The sequence below is a fragment of the Pipistrellus kuhlii genome, unplaced genomic scaffold, assembly GCF_014108245.1.
Source record: "Pipistrellus kuhlii isolate mPipKuh1 unplaced genomic scaffold, mPipKuh1.p scaffold_m20_p_2, whole genome shotgun sequence".
Lineage (NCBI taxonomy): Eukaryota > Metazoa > Chordata > Mammalia > Chiroptera > Vespertilionidae > Pipistrellus > Pipistrellus kuhlii.
In genome coordinates this window covers 131399000-131423669 of record NW_023425515.1, presented here as the reverse complement: position 1 = coordinate 131423669, position 24670 = coordinate 131399000, and the positions used below count along the sequence as shown (strand labels likewise).

At 40.4% G+C, this 24670-nt stretch overlaps 1 pseudogene; it reads right to left on the bottom strand.

The window, feature by feature from the left end:
• Window positions 1–710: 710 nt before the first annotated feature.
• Window positions 711–24670, bottom strand: part of LOC118723074 — a 38437-nt pseudogene continuing 14477 nt past the window's right edge.

Genomic DNA, 24670 nt, shown 5'->3' with positions numbered 1-24670 from the left:
AGCTTCAGGTGTACAACATGACTATATATATATATATATACTAGAGGTTGGGTGCAAGAAATTTGTGCACTGGGGGTAGGGTGGGTTCCCTCAGCCTGAAATCCTTAGCATTGCTGTGGAGGTGGGAGAGGCTTCTGCCACACCACCACTGATGCCATTCGCCAGCTGTGAGCCTGGCTTCTGGCTGAGCGGCACTCCCACTGTGGGAGTGCACTGACCACCAGGCGGCAGCTCCTATGTTGAGCGTCTGCCCCCTGGTGGTCAGTGCATGTCGTAGCGACCAATCATTCCACCATTCCATAGCTTTGCACATCAGCCTTTTATTATATAGGATAAATATTTTTTTAATTGATTTTTTACAGAGAGGAAAAGAGAGGGATAGAGAGTTAGAAACATCGATGAGAGAGAATCATTGATCAGCTGCCTCCTGCACAACTCCCACTGGGGTTGTGGCCGCAACCCGGGTACATGCCCTTGACCGGAATCGAACCCGGGACTTTTCAGTCCGCAGGCTGACACTCTATCCACTGAGCCAAACCAGTGTTGGCCTATATAGGATAAATATTGACATGATCACCATAATAAGTCTAGTTATCATTTAGCACCACAGTTATCAAAAAGCCAAATTCTTTTTCTTATAATGAGAATGTTTAAGATTTAATCCCTTAGCAGTTTTATTTTGAGAATGATATTCTATTCCGTAATTTTATTTACAACCGAAACTCAAATTCAAAAATGAACATCCTTGCCCGTGAGCCTCTTATAGACACCAGGAAAGTTTCAGCCTTGTGCTCCATGTTGTCTTGCCGTGTGAATGAATCTTTATGAGTTGGCTCCCATTGGGTTCCCCTTGGATTCTCTTGCCCACAATTTCACCTGGGAAAACCAAGTCCTCCAGATCACACCAAGCATGTCAGAATGAGGCTTCTGGGATGCTTTGGCTTATTCTTTGTACAGCTTTTCCGAGTCGGCTTAGGCAGCATTCTCTTTGCAGCGATAATGACAACCTGCTTCCCATTGAAGTTTTTCTCCAACTTGCCTACAAGCCAGACTTGGATTTTCTGGAAAGATTTCAGATGAGAAACAAGAACAAAGATGATACTTTCTTTCCATCTGTCACCCACTTCAATTTCCTTGGATGCTATTATATTTAGCTCCTGTTCTTGGGCCTTGAGGTCCAAGTTTATCTCCAGATCTAGGAGATACTGGGAGATGCTGGACTACAACTGGTCTGACTTCTCACCATTGGGCTACAGGAGCTTTATGCTCAAGGCCTTCTCCTTGGTAGTGCTGGCCTGGGAAGAGGCCAAGAGCTCATCAGATCTCTCTTAAAAAAAAAGTATGTTTTTAGAGATTTCAGAGAAAGGAAAGGAGAAGGAGAGAGAGAGAGAGAAACATCAATGAGAGAGAAACATCAATATTTGTTGCCTGCCTCTTGCACATCCCCTTCTGGGGATTGAGCCTGAAACCCGAAATGGAACCATGACCTCCTAGTGTATGGGTTGATGGTCAACCACTGAGCAACACCAGTGGGGCCATATATTGATATTTAAATTTGTGTTTTAACTATTTTAAATAATGTAAAAGTTAACTAAAATGGTAAAAAGAAAAATGCATCAGTCTGAAGCAGACCATTATCTATCCTATCTAATAAATAGGGAATATGCTAATTGACCATCATACCCTCACAAAGATGGTGGTGCCCACAGCCAATAAGGAGGGAATATGCTAATTGATTGCCATGCCATCAAAGATGGCAGCACCCACAGCCATAGATGGCGATGCCCAGTCCCTAAATCCCACCAGCCACCCAGGGCTGACCCTAGGCGTAGTCAAGCCTCAGATGGCAGCTGCACAGCTGAAGCCTGAGTTTCAAGCAAGCCTAGGATGTTGGCTGTCCAGTCACCCAGGGATGGCCTAAGGTGCAGGCAAGCCTCAAATGGCAGCTGCCCAGCTGCCCAGGGTCAGCCTGAGGCATAGATAACCAGGGCTGGGCCAAGGCTTGTGCTGCCGGCAGTGGCAGCAGCAGAGGTGTGATGGGAGTGTCACCTTCCCCTGGTCACTGGGTCGCCTCCCATTCCTGAGGGCTCCCAGACTGTGAGAGGGGGCAGGCCAGGCTGAGGGACCCCCCTCCAATGCATAAATTTTCTTGCATTGGGCCTCTAGTATTTAATAAAAGCTTTTGTAAAAAAGAAAATAAAGGCTTTAAGAATCCAATTGGAGACTAAAGAAAAGAAGCCACAATTTTAACAGCCATAAGAGAAACTTCACTACAAATGAGTCCCTTCAAAATGATCATCATGAAACTATAGAAACCTATTCTAATGATGTTATTCTTACATTATTTATAAAACACCTCTTAAGAATTCCCTCTAGATTCTATTGCACTTGTTGTTGTTGGTGATTATACTGGTCAAGTTAACATGTAAAATGAACTGTGACAGTAATATTTTCAGTAATGAAAAAGTTGTCCTATTTGGGGGAATAAATTTGATTTTTAGAAATATGAAGAAACAGGTCTCATGAAAACAGCAAACAAACTATTCTTGGTCAAAGACAGAAAGCATGACCCCCGTGTAATGTGACCAATTTTCTCATGATGGGAAACACCCCCAAACTGGCTCTTAGGGTGGCATTGGTCGTGTGTGTGAGATGAATTAGAACAGCAGGTAGGACTCAAGTTACAGAGGCCAGAATTGCAAAGCTGATGAACCTGAATGTAATTTTTAATTCAATGAAGGATCCAGTGAAGGTTTCTGAACAGTAGAATGACATATATGGCAAAGGATGGAGGGAAATGAACAATATTTGGGAGACCAAATAAGATATCTTTCTAAAGATTGAGGACATTATGATATGCTTGAATTGTACTGGCAAAACAACCCTTTTAGGAACAGGAAATGATTTGAAATAATTTATTAGTAGCTGATATTCTGTCCTTTCAAATTAAAAATAATTTCCCTTGATGGAGAGGATGAAAGTGGGGAGGGTAAAAAGGGAAAGGATTAATTGTTGATTACCAGTGTGATATTGAATCATTAATTGATGATTAAATCTTTATATTTTGAAAATAATACCATAAAAACCTTTTATGGTGTTACATTTGTATCCTCTTCATCTTCTATAATGCCTAAAATTTACAAATCAGGGTATAGCTGATGAGTGGTTATTTACCCTTAAAGATTTCTTTTCCTACTTGAGGGTACCAACACTCACTAGGTCAAATTGGAATCTTATGAGTTATTCTAGGTACGTGTCTTTCCTATGCTATTTACATTAAATATGTAATGAAGACCTATATTGCCACACAATCATTGCCTTATTTTAGGTCCCATGAACTTTCTATAAACATCAACAATCTTACTGATTTTTAAAAATACAGTCTCAACTCTGGTAATACATTTATTCATTCATTCATATTTTAGTACTGCAAATACAGTAATTACCAAATGGCTTTCTAAACCAGGTACTATTTTTGACTCTGGATACACAATGATGGACAAAGTAGACATGATCCCTGATCTTCATGGATTTATAATTTAATAGGAAAATGGATATATACCTATATGTGATTATGAATTATAATCAGTACTCTGAAGAAAAAGAATAGTAGTATGAGAATGACACTAGTCAAATTAACCTTTCTAAAGGTAAAATCTGCTCATGTCTAACATCTTACTTTTACTCCAGCTGCCTTCAGGATCACGTATAGGCTCCTTAACAGGGCTCGTGAGGAAACACAGATTGTACCCGATGTCTGCCACAGTGCCAGATTCATAGAGACTCAATTAGTTAAATGAAGGAATAATACAAATTAAAAATGATTTTAAGACAACCCTGCATTTGCTTATATTAAGAAAGTTTGTTAGTTTTGAAACAGATTGCCAAATGCTTCATTAAAAGGAAAAAAAAAAATGCTTTCTTTCATCAAATTTTGAGCTCAGAATGTATTTAGAACTATTTTTTTTGTCCTTGAAACACTGCCAGAATTTTAACAGAAATATCAGAAATGTGCTATTACTATAATGTTAAATGTTGCTTTTTTTGTGGCAGGAGAAGTCTGTGGTAAGGGTAGTGAAAAACAGATTGACATTTGGTCATTATTTCTTATCAAGGGTGTTTTACTTGTAATGCTGTTTGACAGCTATATTCTAGGTCTGACAGCATTGAACCAGCGTAATTCCCACTGAACTGCTCTAAATAGGCAGTATTGCAATCAGTTTAACAACCCCTGGAGGCAATAAAATCTCTCCTTTGAAAGAATACTCAAGGGGAAGAAATCTAAGATTTATAAAGGGCAGCAAGTATTCAAGAAAGGGGCAAAGTTTATGTGTGAGCCTGTAATTGATGTTTCCTTTGTTGCAAAAGAAAGCTGGAGGATGCTTTAAGAATTAATCTTTAACAAGCTCTAATCTGCACTAACAAGTGTGTTCAGATGAGTGAAAGAGATATGTGATTCTGAGTGTTAAGTTGCTTTTAGCCAACTAAGAAATTTGGAGGGATCATAAAAGTATGAGAAGGACACTTTAAAATTAAACTGTAAGTCTTTAGCCATGTCCCTTTGAAGTCTATACCAGAGGGTCACCATCACTATAGTATAGACAATGTTGATTAGGCTTATGATTGGTTCAGGGTTTGAACTTGGTTAATATGTATGTACCTGTAGGAAGAAAATTTCAGTCAAATATAGTATCATCCTCATTCCAAATGAACTTGGCAGTTCTACTTCTGTTGGTAGTAAGTTAAACGCCCATGTAAGCAGGGTTTAAATCAAGACAGTTCTGGCTTTAAGTCTCTGCTTCTATCACTATTAGCTATGTATCCTTGGGGGTTTCATATCCTTGTTCACAGTTTTCTCATCTGTAAAGTGGGGCTGGCAGTTTTTACTGATTGGGGAGCTTTGAAAGTATGTAGCTTAAGAAGAGTGCCAAATGTAATGTGGCCACAGTGCAAGAGCTGCCTTAATTGAGATTAAGCTCGTGGTCGGCAAACTGTGGCTCAAAAGCCACATGCAGCTTTTGGCCCCTTGAGTGTGGCTCTTCCACAAAATACTACAGCCTGGAAGAGTCTATTTTGAAGAAGTGGTGTTAGAAGAAGTTTAAGTTTAAAAAATTTGGCTCTCAAAAGAAATTTTAATTGTTGTACTATTGATATTTGGCTCTGTTGACTAATGAGTTTGCTGACTACTGTTCTAAGCAACTGGGAGTTTCAAGAAGCTTGATCCTCTCGGCCATCATCTGAGGCTGGTACCATAGTTTCGTAGAGGATGTTCTGAGGGTGGGAAATATTAGAAGAAATAGGCTGGGGTACATAATCAATTTGTTATTTCTCTGTCTTGGGTCCAGTTGCTTGGGGAGTCCCTTTAAACCCATCAGTGGACTCCAAGGAGCTTGGGGGCACTACCATCAACACTCCAGTCACTCCTATCTCCTTCTCTCCATTTTTAATAGATGATCGTGTATAAGTGCATCTAGGCTCATTATTGATTCTTCCTATCTCACCACCTATGTCTCTACTGTTGGCTGTAACTTCCGTGGTGTTAGCAAGACTAGGCAAGGCAAACTCCTAAAGGCAAACAGCTTTCTTTACTCTTCAAACTGTTCTTCACCCTCCATTTAGCTTATTAAATTCTCTTCATCTTTTGGGTCTCAGATTCAATATTATGTCTCCAGTAGGCCCGATTCCTCAAGAGCTGAGAGGCCTCCTCCCATGTGCCCTCCCAGAGACTCTGTTCTGAATTGTCACGTGGCAGGTAGTTCCACATTCAATACCTGTTTCTTTACGTCTGAGCATAGGAAAGGATCACACCTTATCCCCTTCTTGAAGGTGATGTGGCCATGTGGTTTGATTTGGCAAATAATCTGTGAGCAGAGTGACGTAGATTGCTCTGTGGTTAAGGCCCTCTCTCTTTTCCTCTGCGATGGCAATTCTGAAAGCTCGTGTTGATGATGGCGGTGCAACCGTGAATCATGGTGTGGACGTGGGCAGTTGTTATGGAGACTTGCCAAGACACACAATAGACATTGCAGAGTGAGATGCATACATTTGTTGCCTTTTGGCCACCGAAATTCTTAGGGTTGTTGGTTACTGCAAGGTATCTTGTCAGGTATAGTCATTGCTGGGCCATCATTCTGTTTCCTCACCTGTCTATAAGTCTTACTGCAGGAAGTAATTGTCTTGTTCATCATTCCTTCCCTAGAGCCTTGTTACAGGACTGCCTGACATATGGTAGGCAACTAATAAATCATTCATGGAATGAAATAATGATTCTACATCAAGGAAGGGTCTATCTGAAGATTTAATTTCTACGGTAGCCAAACCCTTGGCATGGTTCTGATGTCAGAAAAAGTGATAACGGAATAGTACTTGAGGAGCAAAATGATGATCATGATTCCATATCTTAAGCTTTAGACAATTATTTCTCTAGGGAAAAATGATATTTTTATCATTGAAGAGAGCTAGGTACAGAAAGAAATAAAATGCATACTTCTTTTCAATATTTTTGGATATTAAACCTTTATCAGAAATAACATTTGCAGATATCTTCTCCCACTGGGTTGGTTGCCACAAACTTCTCTTTATTTATGGGTAAATAACAGCAGTGAAAGATGCCAAGAATTAGAGGGAGAACCCTACGATATGAGGTCACATTAAAACAATTTTTACTAGGCGTTCATTCATTCATTCTTTCATTCATTCAACATTGTATTCTAACTGACCTTCTGTTTTATTATAGTGGGTGTAAGAATACTATCTGACACTTTTCCTTGAATAGCTCACAGTCAAGTAGAGGATAAACAGGGACCAAGCTAACTAGAACACCATGGGATAAGTGCAGTAGTAGAAGTGCCCTTGGGAAAGAGTATAGAAGAAGCCTAGGTTACTTCTGAGTTTGGGGATGGTGAATTCACAGAAGTGACATTTTAGTTGGGCCTCTCCATTGGTTTAAATTCACCTTTTATCTCCAAAGACCATTCTCTGTGTTCATATTCAGGCACAAATGTAGCCCTATTCTGGGCTTTGTCAGCATCCAGAGCTGTACCAATTTGGATACAGTAAAATCTACAGTTGCACTCTGTGACCAAAGCCACCAGTCTCTCCATTCAGTTAGGACCAGTTAAAGCTGTTCTCCAAACTTATCAGGACTTTCACTCTCAGATCCCTCTTTTTAGAACTTTTCTTTTCCGCTGCATAGACCTCCATGGACCAACACTCTCTTGTTATTATCCTTTACTCATTTATTATCCTTTGGTGGGTTCTATAGTGCCTCCCCTGGAAAATTCCACCTTGGATAAAATCATGTGTGGTCTTCTCTAAGCTTATATTTAATCTGCTAGAGAAAATCATAGCAGATTTGGGACATTTAAAAAGCCTAATTTCCACTTCAACATTTCTGTTATCCATTTGTTTCCTTACTGAATTGTTCTAATCTTTCTTAATGGATCTTTTAAACCTTCTCTATCATAATATTCTCAGACCTATCCCCTTCTACCACATGTTCAGCAGATGACCTTGCTTATTACTTTTCAAAGATAATATAAACCATCATATAGCTACTTCTTTAACTTTCTGTAAGCAAACACAAAAAAATTACTAATGACTCCAGCCTTCCTTTTCTCTTTCTATTCTGTTAAAAGAATCTTGCTTCTGTCTATCCTAGGTGAATAACTTTGGTATAGATTTACATACCAGGTTGTGGAAAGAAGAGGGAGTATGTTTGTACTATAAGAAAAGGGCCACCCTAACCGGTTTGGCTCAGAGGATAGAGTGTTGGCCTGTGGACTAAAGGGTCCCAGGTTCAATTCTGGTCAAGGACATGTACCTTGGTTTTGGGTACATCTCTGGTAGGGAGTGTTCAGGAGGCAGCTGATCGATGTTTCTCTCTCATTGATGTTTTTAACTCTCTATCCCTTTCCCTTCCTCTCTGTAAAAAAATCAATAAAATATATTTAAAAAAAAAGAGAAAGAAAAGAGCCTAGGAAGGAATCTGAGGAACAGCACTATTTAAGAAAAAGACAGAGGAGGAAGAGCCTCTAAGAGGGACTTAAAAGGAGCAGTCAGGGCAGGAAGAGGAAAAACAATTAATTGTGAGGTAAGGGAGCCAAGGGGAAAGTGCATCCCAAAGAGGAGAGACTCAACATACAATCTCCAAAACCTTGGAGAAGTCAGGTAAGACACAAACAAAGACGTGTCTTTTGAACTTATCACCACATAGGCTCTTAGGAGCCCGGATAAGAAAGCATCAATGAGGAGACAGGGCAGCAGCCAGACTGGAGCGGGTTGAGAAATGGATGGCAAGTGAGCCACTGGAGATTCCGATGATAGGTTTCTATTTGAAGAAATTCAGCTCTCAAGGAGAGGTTTAAACAGGAAGGAAAATGGAGAGAATTAAGGTATAGACAAAAGCTATTTGTCTTTTTGATAATAGAGACAGTATAGTTAAATATATATGGAAAAAATGAGTAGAAGAGGAGAGGTTAAAACTATAAATAAAAGAGTCCCTGGCCAGTTGGCTCAGTTGGTTGGAGTGTCAACCCATCACCAAAAAGGTTCCAGGTTTGATGCCCTGTCAGGACACTTACCTACTAATTTTCAGGTTTGTTCTCTGATCATGGGCATATAGGAGGCAACTGATTGATGTTTCTCTCTCACATTGACATTGATATTTCTCTCTCTCTCTCTCTTTCTCTCTCTCTCTCTCTCTCTCTCTCTCTCTCTCTCTCTCTCTCTCTCTCTCTCCCTTCTCTTTAAAACACATTCTTTTCAATGTTTCTTATTATACCAAGAAAAGGTACCACTCTCCAATCAAAATCCTAGTGGACATCTGACTCTCCATTAACTTCCTGTCATCTCTTCCTACTTCCTTTTCCTGGCAAATTCCAGGTCTTCACTTAGACTTCCCCTCCCCTCCTCCATCGGTGTGGGTGTTCTTCCTGCACGTCCTCATTGTGTTATGTGAATCTTCTGCTTTAGCACTTACTTCTTTATCTTGTTGTTGCTTTTTATTAGACTCTAAAGTCTATGTCAGTGATTTTCAACCTTTTTCAGTTCCTGGCACACACAGTAAACTAATTACTAAAGCTTTGTGGCCAATTTGACAAGTAAAATAGGTATACTTTTGATTTGTTCACACTGGATGGCTACTGTTGTGCCGACTGTTGTCATTTTTAAAATGTGATAATCTAAAAGAAAAGTGGCCCTCACTAGTAGTCAGGTATGGCATGTTTTAAAAATTCTGTGGCACACTAGTATGTGATGGCACACTGGTTGAAAACTATTGGTCTATGTTGACAGTCAGGGACTGTGTCTGCTTCACAGATACATCTCCAGGGCTTGGAACATAGTGAGTGCTGAATATATATTAGTAGGATGAATGAAGAGTTATAATTGATAATACTGGTATACCACTTGAGAAATTTCTATATTTACTACCGACTTTAATTTTCAAATACAGCCCTGAGAGGTAGGTATTATTGTCTCTATTTTACTGATGAAAAAAAATAGGGCTTAGAGAGTTTAAACGCCTTCACTCAAGATCATCCACTTACAAATGGCAGAGTAAGACTCCTGCTTTTCTTGTTTTTGTCTCACAGGGAAGGAGATTTTACTTGCACTAATTCTGGCTGAAATAGATACTTTCTGATTTTAATCATGTTGGTTTTGTAACACTCCAATCCCTCTAGGAGATTCCCAGTGTAATGGTTTAAGGGGGGGAAAAAAGGAATGTTGGAATCAGGCTACCTGTTTTCAAACCTTGGCTGCTGCCTTTTGTGAGCTTGGGCAACTTCTATAACCACTCCTAGATTCATTTCACTCAAAGGAAAAATGGGAACAGTTGTACCCAAGTCCTCACTTAACATCATCAATAGATTCTGAGACTTAAGAAAAACACCATTTAACAAAACCTATTTAGATGTAGGCTAACTGATACAAACAAGATGAAAGTTTCTATGGCATTTTCATCAATACTACAATATAACAAAACGATGCTGAACATAACAATGTTATTTAAGGATTGGGCGTACCTATCTCATAGGTGCTTTCTTTTATTTTTATTTTTAATATATTTTATTGATTTTTTTTACAGAGAGGAATGGAGAAGGATAGAAAGCTAGAAACATTGACCAGCTGCCTCCTGCAAACCCCCTACTGGGGATATGCCTGCAACCAATGTACATGTCCTTGACCAGAATCGAACCTGGGACCCTTCATCCCCAGGCCAATGCTTTATCCATTGAACCAAACCGGTTTCGGCTTATAGGTACTTTCTAATCAGGCTCTTAACATTGAGCCTGGCACAGATGACATAATAATGTCATCACCAAATCATTATTATTATCATGATCATCACCCTCATGTTAGCAGTCAGTGTATGGGGGTGCAGGGAGCAGGGCAGACTCAGAGCTTCCTGTTTTCTAGGCAGAGAGCGCTATCTTGGCTTGTCAGTTGACTTGTGTAGACTGATCTTGCGTTCCATGTTTGAGAAAGAAACCCTGCTTCCAGGCACCAGAGGACTGGAGCCCGTGGGCAAGTTCCAGTTCAGAATCTGGAGGTGTGCATGTTTGGGGGAGGGGGAGAGGAAGGTGGTTGGGCTTAGAGGAGAAACCAAAGATAGGTCTGTCCAATAAGAAAGGACAAGCAAGCCTGAATAAAGCCGGAACAAATTTAACATGGCTAATAGTTACTGATTATTTAATCTGTGTCAAGTACTTTAGTCTGTGTCAGGTATTTAGTATGTGTTAACTTATTTAGTTCTTATAACAAACCTGTGGGTTGTGACTTTATCCCTATTTTAGAGGTGAGGAAACTGAGGCTCAGAAGGGCCAAGGCCCTTGCCCATGGCCTCACCGGTGGCAGCAGCAGGGGAGCACACGTGGAGTGCAGGCCGGAGCTGGAAAGAGCAATGAAGGGTGCTTGAGCGTGGTGTTCTGCTGAACACTCAGAGCAGGATGCTTTTGTTTCTGTGGGTTATACTGACCACTCAGGTGGTCCCTTAAAGGAGCCGACAAATCTGGCCGCATATCGCATTCCCCCGGGAGCTTGTTAAAGGTACAGATTTCCGGTCACACTCCTAGAGGTCCTGACTCAGGAGGTCTCAGGTAGGTCTAACACATCCATGTTTTTAGCAATCCCCTCAGAAAATTCTGAAGCACTTGGTCCCCTGATAGATATTTTGAAGCCACCACCTTGAAGCCACCACCAGCTGGAGGTAGTATGTGGGTTTTATGCAGGCGTTTTCTCTCACAGGTCACCCAAGGCCGCCCTAGCTAAGGAATCTACTGATAACCGAGTTCTGGTTGAGGAAGGGTTTGGACCACGCCAAGAAATTCCTCGCTTTCCCACATCCCAAGCTTTCCAATGGAGCCTGGGTTAATAGCCTGAGCACGCAGAATACAGCGTGGCAGTAATTTGGGCTATGAAAAGTATTCCTGTAAAGCTGCCTCTATTCTCCATAGAATGCTGCTGGCCTGTTACGTTAGCTTAAAATCCTGAATATTGGGTTTGAGTTTCTATTTGTGTTCTACACGAGTAAAGGGGCAATAAGCATTTTGTCTGCTGCAAGCTAAATCATCCTCAGGGAGCAGTTTGCATCATTAGAAAGGAATGAAATAAGTTGTCACCAGCAGCTGCCAACAATATTTCTGGCGACTTAGAGAAAGATTCTGTTTAGCAGGCATTTTTTGAGTTGTGTTTACTTTTATACAAAAGTGGAAGGAGGCTGGGTGTGCTGGTAGACTCATTTTCTTTTTGATTTCATGTACTTTTAACAATGGGTTGTCTGGGTAAGTATGGACAAGGCTAGTACAGTGCATGATGAAATGCTCAATGTCAAAGCAATAATTTAATGCTTTACTAGGAGGCTTCAAGATCCAGCTCTCTGCAAAGAAGAAGTGTGTAGCATGCTGAATGCTATTCATCACCCAACTTTCTTGTTCCATTGTGAGGCACGGCGTAAAAACTCTTGGCTGGGGAGTGGGGGGGGGGGGGACGGACGAATGCCTCTTGAAGTTTTTGTTTTCTGCACCTACTTTACCATCACCAATAGGTATAAGTGACTATTAGTTCCTGGTCTAATGACCAGCAATAAACTCTTAACTGGTCTCCTTCTCTCTCTTCTTTCCCTTCTATACACAGTTTTCTGTTCAGTAGTCAGAATAAATATTCTCCATCTGATCATGTCACACTGCCATTTTCCCAGTAGATAGAACAATTTTGGGGCACATGGTGGATGTCCAATAATTGTTCAAGAAATGAATAACTGTTACTCTCTTGCTAAAACAAAACAAAACTCTGTGTGTGTGTGTGTGTGTGTGTGTGTGTGTGTGTGTTATCTGGAGAGGGAGAAGGAGAAAACATATATGGTAAATATGTCAACATTTTGGGAATCTGAATGAAGATATATAAAATGTACCATTTTGCAATATTCCATAAATCTCAAATTACTTCAAACCCTCCCCATTGCCTTCAGAATACAGACCAAACTTCTCAATAATGGTTGTAAGTTCCCCGCCTACTCACTCCTCCCTTAAATACCATGTTATACACTAAACCCATGGTGGGCAAACTGCAGCTCTCAAGCCACATGCGGCTCGTTGTTCTCTTGAATGTGGCTCTTCCACAAAATACCATGGTCTGGGCGAGTCTGTTTTGAAGAAGTAGCATTAGAAGAAGTTAAGTTAAAAAAAATTGGCTCTCAAAAGAAATTTCAATTGTTGTACTGTTGATATTTGGCTCTGTTGACTAATGAGTTTGCTGACCACTGCACTAAACTACCATACTGTCAGCTCCTCCAGTTTGCCACATCTCTCATCTCTGAGCCTTCACACTTGCTGTTCTGTCTGCTCAAGTATCTTCCCTTTGCCCACCCCAGCTGCTTTACTTTAATGTAGTGCTTCATTTTCATTCTTTAGATCATAGCCCTTTCTAGCAAGTCTTCTCTGAGTCTCCTAAAATTGAGTTACTTGCTCCTCACTTGTGGTCTTTTAGCTCCTGACCTCCCCCACCACAACTCTCTCTCCACTGAACTGTAATTGCTGATTTGCTTGTCTCTGCTTTCTGTTCAACTAGGTTATAGGCTCCTTTGGTGCAGATATACCAATCTTACTTACCACTATGCAGGTCCTATCAGCTAGCACAGGTTGTGGCACCTGGTATGCAGTAAGTATTATTGGCTGTTGTTGAGTGAATTAATCAGATTGATATTAACAGTCTGGAGAGCTGAAGGCATAGTCTTGATTTTTCTTTGTGGCTTTAGTTGGGAAGAAGTTCTTACAGACACGTCCATTGGCTCTGAGAGGGGTGGATTCTTTGTTTCAGTTCCCTCACTTGACAACTATGCAGTCATCACTCTGGCTCAAGATTAATTACCTGGGTTATAGCAATAACCCTCTTCTTTTCTTTCCACACAACAGTTCTCCATTCAATAGGCAGAGAAGTTGAAGGTCAGTATGTTTACGTGACTTGTTCAAAACATTATGATGGTTTAGGAACAAACCAGAATAAAGAAACCATTTTGAAGGAACTATTTTATTCACCTAGCTTCTCAGTAGCCCCTGATTAAATAGAGTTTGATTCTGATTCATATTTAAGTTTATTAACAGAACAATGCTATGCTAGTTTTTGCTGTATTTTTTACTGGAGGTATTTCAGAGATCAGACCATTATCCCCTCCTTGCCATTCTGGGGATATCTGTGTTTCTCAATAATTAACATCCTGGCCCTTATTCATTCTTCCTAGAGAAAAGGATTTCATTGGCAGGACAATATATAGTTTTACTGAGGACTTAATGCCTCAAAAATACGTGTTCTCAATGAGTGTATTTCTTTTAATGAACTTAGTTATAAAGACACAAATGGAAAGGAAGGGAGCTGAAGATTGATCAGCCCCAGAAATCTGTGCTATCCCATAATGTGTTCTTAGCAGTTGGTCTTCATCATTAATTTCTTGATATTGTTACCGTGCTTTGCTGAACATTCAGGGATCACAATGGCAAAACTTTTTCATTTCTTCTTCTTTTTTAGTGCCCGTTTGCTTAGCTGCTGCATGAACTGTCTTCTTGTTTCCTTTGTGGCAGGTCCCTCCCCAACATGCTGTTGCTGTGATAAGGCGTTTATAAAGCATAATACAGGGAGCTTCATACTCACATCCATTTTTCTCCTCCCGGAGGCAGCAACTCCCAGGGGTTTCCCATGTGGCCCTGGGAGCACCTCCCCATAAGTAAATATTCTTTGAAGAGGGGAAGTGTTACTTTTGGGGCGGAGGTCCTGCAGGCAGTCACCTGGGCTTGGGCTTTGGCAAGGGCAAAGGCGGGAGGACAGAGAGAAGATGGCTTTAGAGAACAAGCAGCTGGGACCGCTTTCAAGTAGCAGGTGACACGCCCTTGGAGGATGTAACTGGAATGCCTTGTATCCAGCTGGCTGGGAAGAAGTCTCAGGGCTTCTTCCCAGCACACTCCCTCCCCAGGACCACAGCTCACTGCTCAGGACCGTAGCTTTTAAAAACATTTTGAGCCGAAACAGGTTTGGCTCAGTGGATAGAGCGTCAGCCTGCGGACTGAAGGATCCCGGGTTCTATTCCGGTCAAGGGCATGTACCTTGGTTGCGGGCATATCCCCAGTAGCGAGGGTGCAAGAGGCAGCTGATCTATGACTCTCTCTCATTGATGTTTCTAACTCTCTCTCTCCCTTCCTCTCTGTAAAAAATCAATAAAATATATAAAAAAACATTTTGAAGTAATTTGAGATTTATGGAATATTGCAAAATGGTACATTTTATATATCTTCATTCAGATTCCCAAAATGTTGACATATTTACCATATATGTTTTCTCCTTCTCTCTCTCCAGATAACACACACACACACACACACACACACACACAGTGTTTTTTTTTTTGAATAATTTGAGAGCAGGTCACAGACATGCAACTTTGCTCCTACACATTTATTTAACTATAGTATGATTAATCTGCAAATCCTACATAAATTTTGTCAATTATCCTGTTTAAGTGATGTTGTGTCATATTGGGAGGTTCATGATAGTGATACTTCTCAATGGCAATGTCAACTTTGACCACCTGGTCAACATGGAATCGACCAGATTTATCCACTATAAAGTTACAATTTTTCTTTTGGTAATTAGTAAGAATCTTGTGGGGAGATATCTTATTTCTCATCTTCGTATTATCCACTAATTTTATCATCCATCAGTGATTCTTGCCTGAAACAATTATTACTATGGTATTTGTTGCCAAATGGTGACTTTGAGTATCATTATTTCTTCCACATATATTATTGTAGTTGGCATTTCTTTTCTTTTTTTTTTTTTAAATATATTTTATTGATTTTGTATAGAGAGGAAGTGAGAGAGATACAGAGTTAGAAACACTGATGAGAGAGAGTCATCGATCAGCTGCCTCTTGCACACCACCTACTGGGGATATGCCTGCAACCAAGGTACATGCCCTTGACCGGAATCGAACCCAGGACCTTTTAGCCCACAAGCTGACACTCTATCCATTGAGCTAAACCGGTTTCGGCTTAGTTGGCATTTCTTAAGGAAAACTTTTGTTCATTTATTTAGTTATATTTGCATGGCCTCACAGACTCATATTTTGAGTTGTAATTTGTTACTGTCATTTTTTATTTTGATGCTCAAAACTGACCCAGATTTGAAGCCCTTTGAAGCTGGCTTCTGTGTTTTTCTGACATGTCTCCATTAGTTCCCATTTCTCCACTCTTTGGTATAGCAAAGAGTTCGAGGCTCATTTTGTACATATTCTTTTTCAACTCTGGAACTAGCCATTTCTTCACAAATTCTTTTTGAATTAGTTAGGGATACTGACTTCTTTTCCCTTAGATTATCAAATAAAAAAGTGACAACAGCCAACACAACAATAGCTGTTTAGTGTGAATGAATCAAAATTATATCTATTTCTTTTTTTGTGAGATCAGAATTTTAGTAATCAGTTTATGTGTGCCATGAGATGAAATGGTTGAAAGTTGCTGATGTACAGATATGTGACCAACATTGCTCTGGGGAAATCAAGCACCAGTATTCTTTTTGGATAGAATATTACTACACTGCTGTGGTCTGAGAATGTTGGCTAATATTAATGGATGTTTAATGAAAATTCTTTTGTGGTAAAATAGATAGAGCACTTAGTATGTTAATGGGTATTGTGACTTTTCTTTCAAGAGAAGGCTATAATATAAGATTTCCCAAACTTATTTGTCTATGGAATCCATCTCATGGTGTGTCTAGATAAATTTGTGATTCATGAAACCCATTTAGGGAATTGCTGTTTTTTATTTTATTGTATCACTAGAGGACCGGTGCATCGTGCACCAGTGGGGTCTCTTGGCCTGGCCTGTGGGGATCCGGCTGAAACGGCTCTCCGACATCCCCCAAGGGGTCCCGAATTTCGAGAGGGTGCAGGCCAGGCTGAGGGACCCCACTGGTGCAAGGTCTAGCTGGGGAGGGGCTGTGGGCAGCAGGGCTCCAGGGTGTTTCCAGCCCACCTCCCCAGCACTGGTCGAAGCATCCAATGGTCAGTGCGTGTCATAGCAACTGATGGGATGGTTGAATGAATGGTTGGACACCTAGCATATTATATGGCTTTTATTATATGGGATTTTATTTTTAAATTAAAATTTTTAATTACAGTTGACATTCAAAATTATTTTGTATTAGTTTTAGGTGTACAGCTTAAGGGCTACCCAATCATATACTTTACAAAGTGATCCCAGTATTTCCAGTACCCATCTTGCACCATACATAGCTATTACAATATCATTGACTTCGTTCCCCATTCTCTACTTCATATTCCCATGAGTATTTTGTAACTACCAACCTGTACTTCTCAATCCCTTCACCTTTTTCCCCAGGCCCCCAAACCCCCTAAAATTATTGTTAAACACATACTCACTTATACAGTAGGTAACTACGTCATCCTATTGAAGTGGAATTTTTGGACTGGAACTTGGATTCTTTGCCCACCAGAGTCGAACAACGAATACACAGACAGAGGGTAGTATAGCAAAGGTGGAAATTTATTGAACAACAAGTACAGACTCCCATGTGGTGTGAGGGAAAGAGTTCACAGAATGGACTCCCGTGTGGGGAGGGGGAAAGGGTCCCACCCTATCCCTTCTTCCACAGTTTGTAAAGGCGGCAAGTCCCTGTGTCTGTATATCCCCTCTGATTGGCCGTTCTAGCAACTCCTGAACTCAAAGGTCAAACACCACATGGGACATGTAATACTCTCCTCCCTCCTTGCTCCTTTCTTTCTGGGCTTTCTTTTTTCTTTATTTTGTAAATATAGACCTTTTTGGCTACTTCCAGCTCCCTTGTCTTATGTAAACACAACTGTTGCTGCTCCCTGCACCTGGCTTCCTTGTGTTATGGAGATGTACCTTCTCCCAATCTGTAGCCCTGTGTTTTCCCATAGACTCCAGTTCTAAAAATTCCCTAGGCGGGCCTATATCCCCTAAAATTCCCGTTTTATAAAAATTCCAGAAAACATGATTTACTCTGAGTCCCTGGCTTTCCTGAATGGAATCCAGATGAAGTGGTTTGCATTTTAGAGAAAAGAAGCCAAATGTATGAGTTCCATTTTCTCTCAGCCCCTGATCAAGGGGAGGCTTTGAGTTTTTGTATTTCTTATCAGTGAGGAATTGGAGGCATTTACTATTTAGCAAGTGTGCTAGTCACTCTGCATATTTATTTCTTTTTAAAAAAAATATATATTTTATTGATTTTTTCAGAGAGGAAGGGAGAGGGATAGAGTTAGAAACATTGATGAGAGAGAATGGTCAGCTGCAACCAAGGTACATGCCCTTGACCGGAATCGAACCCGGGACCCTTCAGTCTGAAAGCCCACGCTCTATCCACTGAGCCAAACCGGTTTTGGCTGAATATTTATTTCTGATAGACATATCTCTAATATCTCCTGATTCCCTAATGGTTCTTGCCCCAACCCCAACCAAAGCTGGTTGTGATCCCAACTCCTGAGATGAGTTTAGAACACTTTCAAAAATGTGTGTGAGATAAAGGGGTGATGCTCAAGTGTTAGTGGTACACAAACTATGCCACTGCATATTACATTTATGTCTCTATTCCTTTTATGAAAAACTTATTTATTAGAGAAACTGACATAGTTAGTTAAAGAATCAACAATTTTTACATTGAGCTCATTTTTCCTGAAAGCCACACAGCAAATGCAAATTAAACTAATTTTTTTTGCAAGTAGATGATATTTTATAAATATTTTATTCATCTAGAATAATAAAGTTGACTATCAAATCTTTTCATATGGTGTCTCTCACTGTCTGAACTATGTTTACTAATCTACTAAATACATTCCTCTACCATTTAAAAAATATATTTTTATTGATTTCAGAGAAGAAGGAAGAGAAAGAGAAAGATAGGAACACCAATGACCAGAGAGAATCATTGATTGGCTGCCTCCTTCATATCACCTATTGGGGATTAAGCTTGCAATCCAGACATGTGCCCTTGACCAGAATCGAACCTGGGACCCTTCAGTCTGAAGGCTGATGCTCTATCCACTGAGCCAAACTGGCCAAGGCTCCTCCAACAATTTTAAGAACAAAACATTTTGAGTCCCTGAATGGGCTTTAGATCTGGAAATCCATCTCGTGGATCATTTTAAATTAATAATCATAACCAAATAGATAAGCAAGAATGACTATAAATTGGGTTAATTACTATAGCTCAAGTCTTAGCTCATAATTTTGACTTTCAAAGGCTACACAAACCAATTTTGTACTCTTAGGTTATAATGAGCAGTCTTTATTCTTTAATCAGTTTGCCCCGTATCTAGCTGTCTAATGTAACATTCCTTTGAAGTCTAGAAAGATCTAACATAATTGAAGAAATGTCGAACTACTTGACTCTTTTTTTTAATATAAAGGAATTAAACATTAATCAGGCTTGTGCATCTCAATTAAGCCAATTAAAACTATCACAGAATGCAGTGCTTACCACAATAGGTAGCTTTAATGCTTGAATACATTATCATTTACCTAATGTTCCCATCTTCATTACGTTTTTTCCTCAAAAAGTAAATACAGAACTGAAGTCCATATTAGAACGTTACCAATTCTTATGATCTGGCGAAGCCCTGGCGAAAGCAGCACTTAAAATGGTGTTTATTTAGCTACTGCTGTTAGTGCTGGAGCGTACCTTCAATCTTTCTGCCAATAAAAGGGGCTCTGTAATTATGGTGATGACTGGTGCCTTCATCCAAATAGCCCATTAACGATGCAATTTGCTTCCCTAACAACTGGGAGCCACTCTTGGTCTTGCAGACTATGGTATATGCACAAAGTCCATATAATTACTAATAATTTGTAACAAGTGTTAATTGATAAACAGCTCCCTCTGGTAGCTTAATTAAAGCTGTAGGATAGCTAGGCGATTTACAACTGGGATTGATCTCAATTAGTCAACAAAATCTGTGTAGTCTGTTCAAAGGAGAGTAAGGAAATTTAGTCTAGTGAGGCTTTGGGGATTTTGTCTTGTCTCCTCTATTTCTTCTTCCTACAAGAAGAGAAATACAATCAGAAGGGCGGCCCTGCTTTGTGGGGAGCGATCCGCTGAGCTCACAGGGCGCATTACACGTAGGCTCTTCAGCATTTGTTCTTCCATTTGTGCATGTATTCTCTGTCAGGTTCCTGAAAAATATTCAAGCGTTTGCTTTTATTACACCCAGTGGTATACATTGCTGAATACCAGCCCTGAGGGACCTAAAAGTAGAAGGAAAAACCAATTTTTTAAAATGTCAGGGTTTGATCTCGCAGATCTGTTTGCAAACTGGCATTTCGGGGCCATAATTAGAAGGAAGCTCAGGAAAGGTGGCACGGGGGATTCGCCAGAGACTTGGCGGCCTGGGGATCTTGCAAAGCCAGCTTGGCTGCTTGAGGACGCAACTTATTTTATCATGTGGGCTGATACAGTAAAAACCATCTAAGCGTTGCTGAAATTGCCCCTATGGAATAGAAGAGGAAAAAACGTGTCATCTGTGCTCAGAGAGATCACAGACTGGCTGCAAACAGCTGCTGAAACATTAATTAATCTGTTTGCAAATAAATTGTGGATCTGTATTCACTGAAATTGCTGTTATAAACAAGCTGGGATGCTGTGCTTTCCAGATTTGCCTGTGTTTTAATAATTTTTTTTTCATAAGCTGTAAAATCACCAGGGCCCAGATACTGTGTGTTTACTTCCGGAGGCTCTGAGCAAGTGCACTGACATTATCTCATAGATCAAGCACCCCAAACTCTGGGCCCGAGGGCTGAATGCGGCCCACAACAAATATTTTTGCAGCCTAGACAATATAATGATATGCAAGAAACATTTTAATAAAAATTTAGTACCAATTTTTTTTTTTTACAATACCCTGTCATATATAACCTATACTAATAATAGGGTAATATGCTAATTAGACCAGGAGACCTTCCGGGAGACTTTCTGGACGTCCTTCCGTACAAAGCCATGGTGGTGGGGCTGAGGCAGAGTGCTGAGGGGTGATTAGGCAGGCAGGCAGGTGAGTGGTTAGGGGCCAGCAGTCCCGAATTGCGAGAGGGATGTCCAACTACTGGTTCTGGATCAGCAGTTGGACATCCCTGAGGGGTCCCAGAATGGAGAGGGTGTGGGCCGGGCTGAGGGACCCCTCCCCGCCTCTGTGCATGAATTTCATGCTCTGGGCCATTAATTATTAATAACAAACTACAAGATTCACTAATGACTGATTACTATAATCGCATTGCATTCATTTCCCTTACATGCAGATGCACCATTCTCTCCACTAATACTAGCAGTGAATGTTTTAACAGCTGATTGCCACATCCTTAAACTTGGAATGACTTGTTTGGTGTGTGCAATAGAAAATATATTGCTTTCAGTGAACAAGAAAAATAGGTTTATTTGTTTTACACTTATTAATTTGTGCTGTTATTCAGTGTCTGGTAAGTTAACGTTCAAGAAAAAATATTAATTTTATTAAAATGTTCTATTATTTTATGTTAATGATTACTCATTTATTTCAGCCCTTTGTATTCAGCATGCCTCTATGGAAATAAACCCACACTTCTATGAAAATTGAAGCTTTCATTTTTTTGCAGCCCACATAAACTTAAACCTTGTTTATTTGGCCCATGTTAGCCTTTGAGTTTGACATGCTTGTCATAGATGCTCAGCTTGGAGACAATTCAGGCCAGTTGTGGTACTTTTGAAGGCTGTATAATATTGTATGAAAAGGTCTGCACTTCACTTAAGTCAGATTTGTTAATCAAAGAGAATGAAATATTCTGCAGAGCAAATGGATGTGGGTTTAGTAACTTTGTAATTTTAAAGCATTTTGTGTCACAGTTGCTTAATTTGTTCTAATGAGGCTGTAGCTAATTCTAGTTGCTTTGACACTTAGAAGATTAATGTTGGTTATCAGTGTTGACTCATCTTTAAAAAAGTGATAGGATATTTAGCTGGGACAGAGAATCTGAGTTTATTTTGCCAAAAATTTGAAGTTCTGATGCTCCCTGCCTCCTGTTCCCCCACTTTGTCTTAAAGATGATTTTAATCCAGTGACTACTCATGTATCTACTCTTCATTTATTCAACCAATACTTATTGAATGACTGGTATAAGCCAATTACTCTGTTAGGTGCTGGGAAGCAGAATATAACTGTTGCTCTCAAGGGGCTTATGGTCAATGCAGAGATTAACAAACTCTTTCTTAAAGAGCCAGACAGTATATAATTTAGGCTTTGGGGGCCTGATGATTCCTGTTGTAACTCCAGACTCTGCTGTCAGGTAAAAGCAGTCATGGCCAATTTATAGATGGATGGGCATGCTGGTATTCCAACAAAACATAATTTAAAAAACATATATATTTTATTGATGTTTTACAGAGATGAAGAGAGAGGGATAGAGAGTTAGAAACATCAATGAAAGAGAAGCATCGATCAGCTGCCTCTTGCAAACCCCCTATTGGGGATGTTCCCGCAACCAAGGTACATGCCCTTGACGAGAATTGAACCTGGGACCTTTCAGTCTGCAGGCTGACGCTCTATCCACTGAGACAAACCAGTTTCAGCCCAACAAAACATTATTTACCCCAAAATGGAGACAGGCTGGATTTACTCTTGGGCTGCAGTTTGCCAATCCTTGGTCTAGTGGGAAAGAGTCAAGAAAAAAGCCAAACTACAATACATCCTGACCATGATCCCTTAAAATGACTGCGTGCTCTTGCGGCACAATGGGAGGATGTACTATACAGGTTTGGTGCTGCTGGTGATTGTATGTTAGGGTTAGGGTAACAAAGTCTTTAGAGGAACTCTGACTGAAAACATCTGTATGAGAAAAAGCTACTTGGATAAAGGCACAGAGAAGGGAGGCCTAGTGTCCCTGGCAGAGGAGACAAGATGGGTCGATGTCAAGGTTGTGACACAGAATGGTGTGTGTGGTGGGGTCATTAAGATTGTTTTTCCATATTCTGATTTTCTCCCTTCTTCCAAACACACTGAGGGGGTCACACTTCTCCATCCTGACCCAAATGGAAGCACAGTCATGTGGCTTGGGTTGGCTAATGAAATGTGAGAAGATTTAAGAGCCAATGCTCAATTGACTTCCCAAGTTCATGTCCTTTGCTGCAGAGGTTATACGTAGAAGCTCTTGTTGAGACAGGACCTCCATCTGCCTTGGTTCCTGAGAAGTGATGTGACAGAGTTCCCAATGAATATTTAATGTGAGAACCTAATAAACCTGGATTGAGTAAAACCATTGAAATGTTGAGGCTTGTTTTTTTTTATTCTGGCATAGCCTACTCTGTCCTGACTGTTGCATTGTGTTCCTGGGGTTGAATCTGCTTGTGGAAGGCCTTTTTTTTGGTCCTGGGTACTGGGGTAGTTCCAAGGACTTAAAAGAGTTTACAATCTACTGGCACACAATTATGACACAAAGCAAGATGTGGTAAGTGGTTTGAGATAAGTAAAATGTGCTAGGGGACCGCAGGAGACAGAGGGTGCATTCTCAGGGCTATCAATAAAGAGCTGTCATCTGAGCTGGGGTATAAAGAAAAATTAGAGTTTTACAGGCAACCATATGCAATGAGGTAGAAAAGGCATATGAGTGGGAAACAGAGAATGTGACAAGGTATAGAGACCAAACATTGTGAGTTAAAATTATGCAGATTGACAGTCAGACAAGAAAACCATTCAGTTGGGTATCTCGCTAGGGGATTTGAACACTTGTGAGCAGAACAGTTGCTGTAGGGGCAGAAGCTCTGGTTTCTACTGCTCTTGTTACAAATGATGAGCTGAGACGAGAAAGCTGTTTCTCTCCATGGCTACTGACTGGACCTGTATTGAAATGTTGCTCTCAGGCTGCCACAGTCCTGGTCCGATCCTGATTCTCTCCATGAAGACAGCAGGTAGAGAATCTAATGATGTGAGTGGGACAAAGTGTGGCTGGATTCCAGGAAACTTTATGATAAAAGTTAGTCTGGGCTTAAAGATGGTGATACTGAGGGCCAGAGAAGTTACAGAAATCACTTGGTTAGTTCAAGGCTGAGCCTGCATTGGAATGAAAGTTTCCTGACTTCCCAGGGTGCATTTGAAGAATATAACCCTGGTTAGGAATGTGTGGTTCCAGAGGCACTGTTCCATTCCTTCAATTTTTGCAAATTCCTTAAAAATCCCATTTATAGTTATGTTACCACCTTATTATAGTTACTCTCAACACAATATTACTTCAGGAGTAATACACTTAAGAAATTGTATTAACAGCTGCTTCTGAGACAGTGAAGTGCAGGGCATGGAATCAGAAGTCAGCCCGGATCTAGTCTGGGTTCTCAAACCTGTCAACTATAATTCCTTGGTGCAAGACTCAACCTCTTTTAGAATATTCTCAACCAACTCCTTAAAGGGGCTGGAGAAACTACAGTCAAATCTTTGTAAATAAATGGGATGAGTTTTGCTGCTATCAATTTTAAGAAGTAGTTTTCAAAATTCAAATAAAAAGGGAGAGATCGCTGTTCTGAGGTGTGGGAACTGCCTGGTCAGGATGTGGGGCTGGGCTAGACTATTTTACCTTCCTTGGGAAGTCTCTCAGGTGAAGAGTAGGATGTAGCTTTTGCATCTCCACCAGATCTTAAGTTTACTTTTACTGGAGGAACTTTTCCACATTTATTTCCATTGTTTTTCTTTCTCACTTATCTTGGAATTCATTGAGAAATGTGTGCTACTAATGTTAGTGTCTTCACAGAGTGAGGTAAAGTGGAATTGCATCATATATGAGTCACATCATTCCAGGTACATCTAGCTCTACATAGTTGGAGTGGTGGAGGGAAGGAGAGAGAGAGAGAGAGAGAGAGAGAGAGAGAGAGAGAGAGAGAGAGAGAGAGAGAGAGAGAGAGAGAGAGAAGAAGAAGAAGAAGAAGAAGAAGAAGAAGAAGAAGAAGAAGAAGAAGAAGAGAAGAGAAAGGAAGAGAGAAAAGAGAGGAGAAGAAAAGAGAAGAAGGAAGAGAGAAAAGGGAAGGGGAAGGAGGAAGAATTAATTAGGGCAACTAAGCGATGCCACTCCTCATTGCATATAATTAGTCTATGGTCCTGTATAAGAAGTGAGATCATCATCTTCTATTTTCTGTTCTCTCA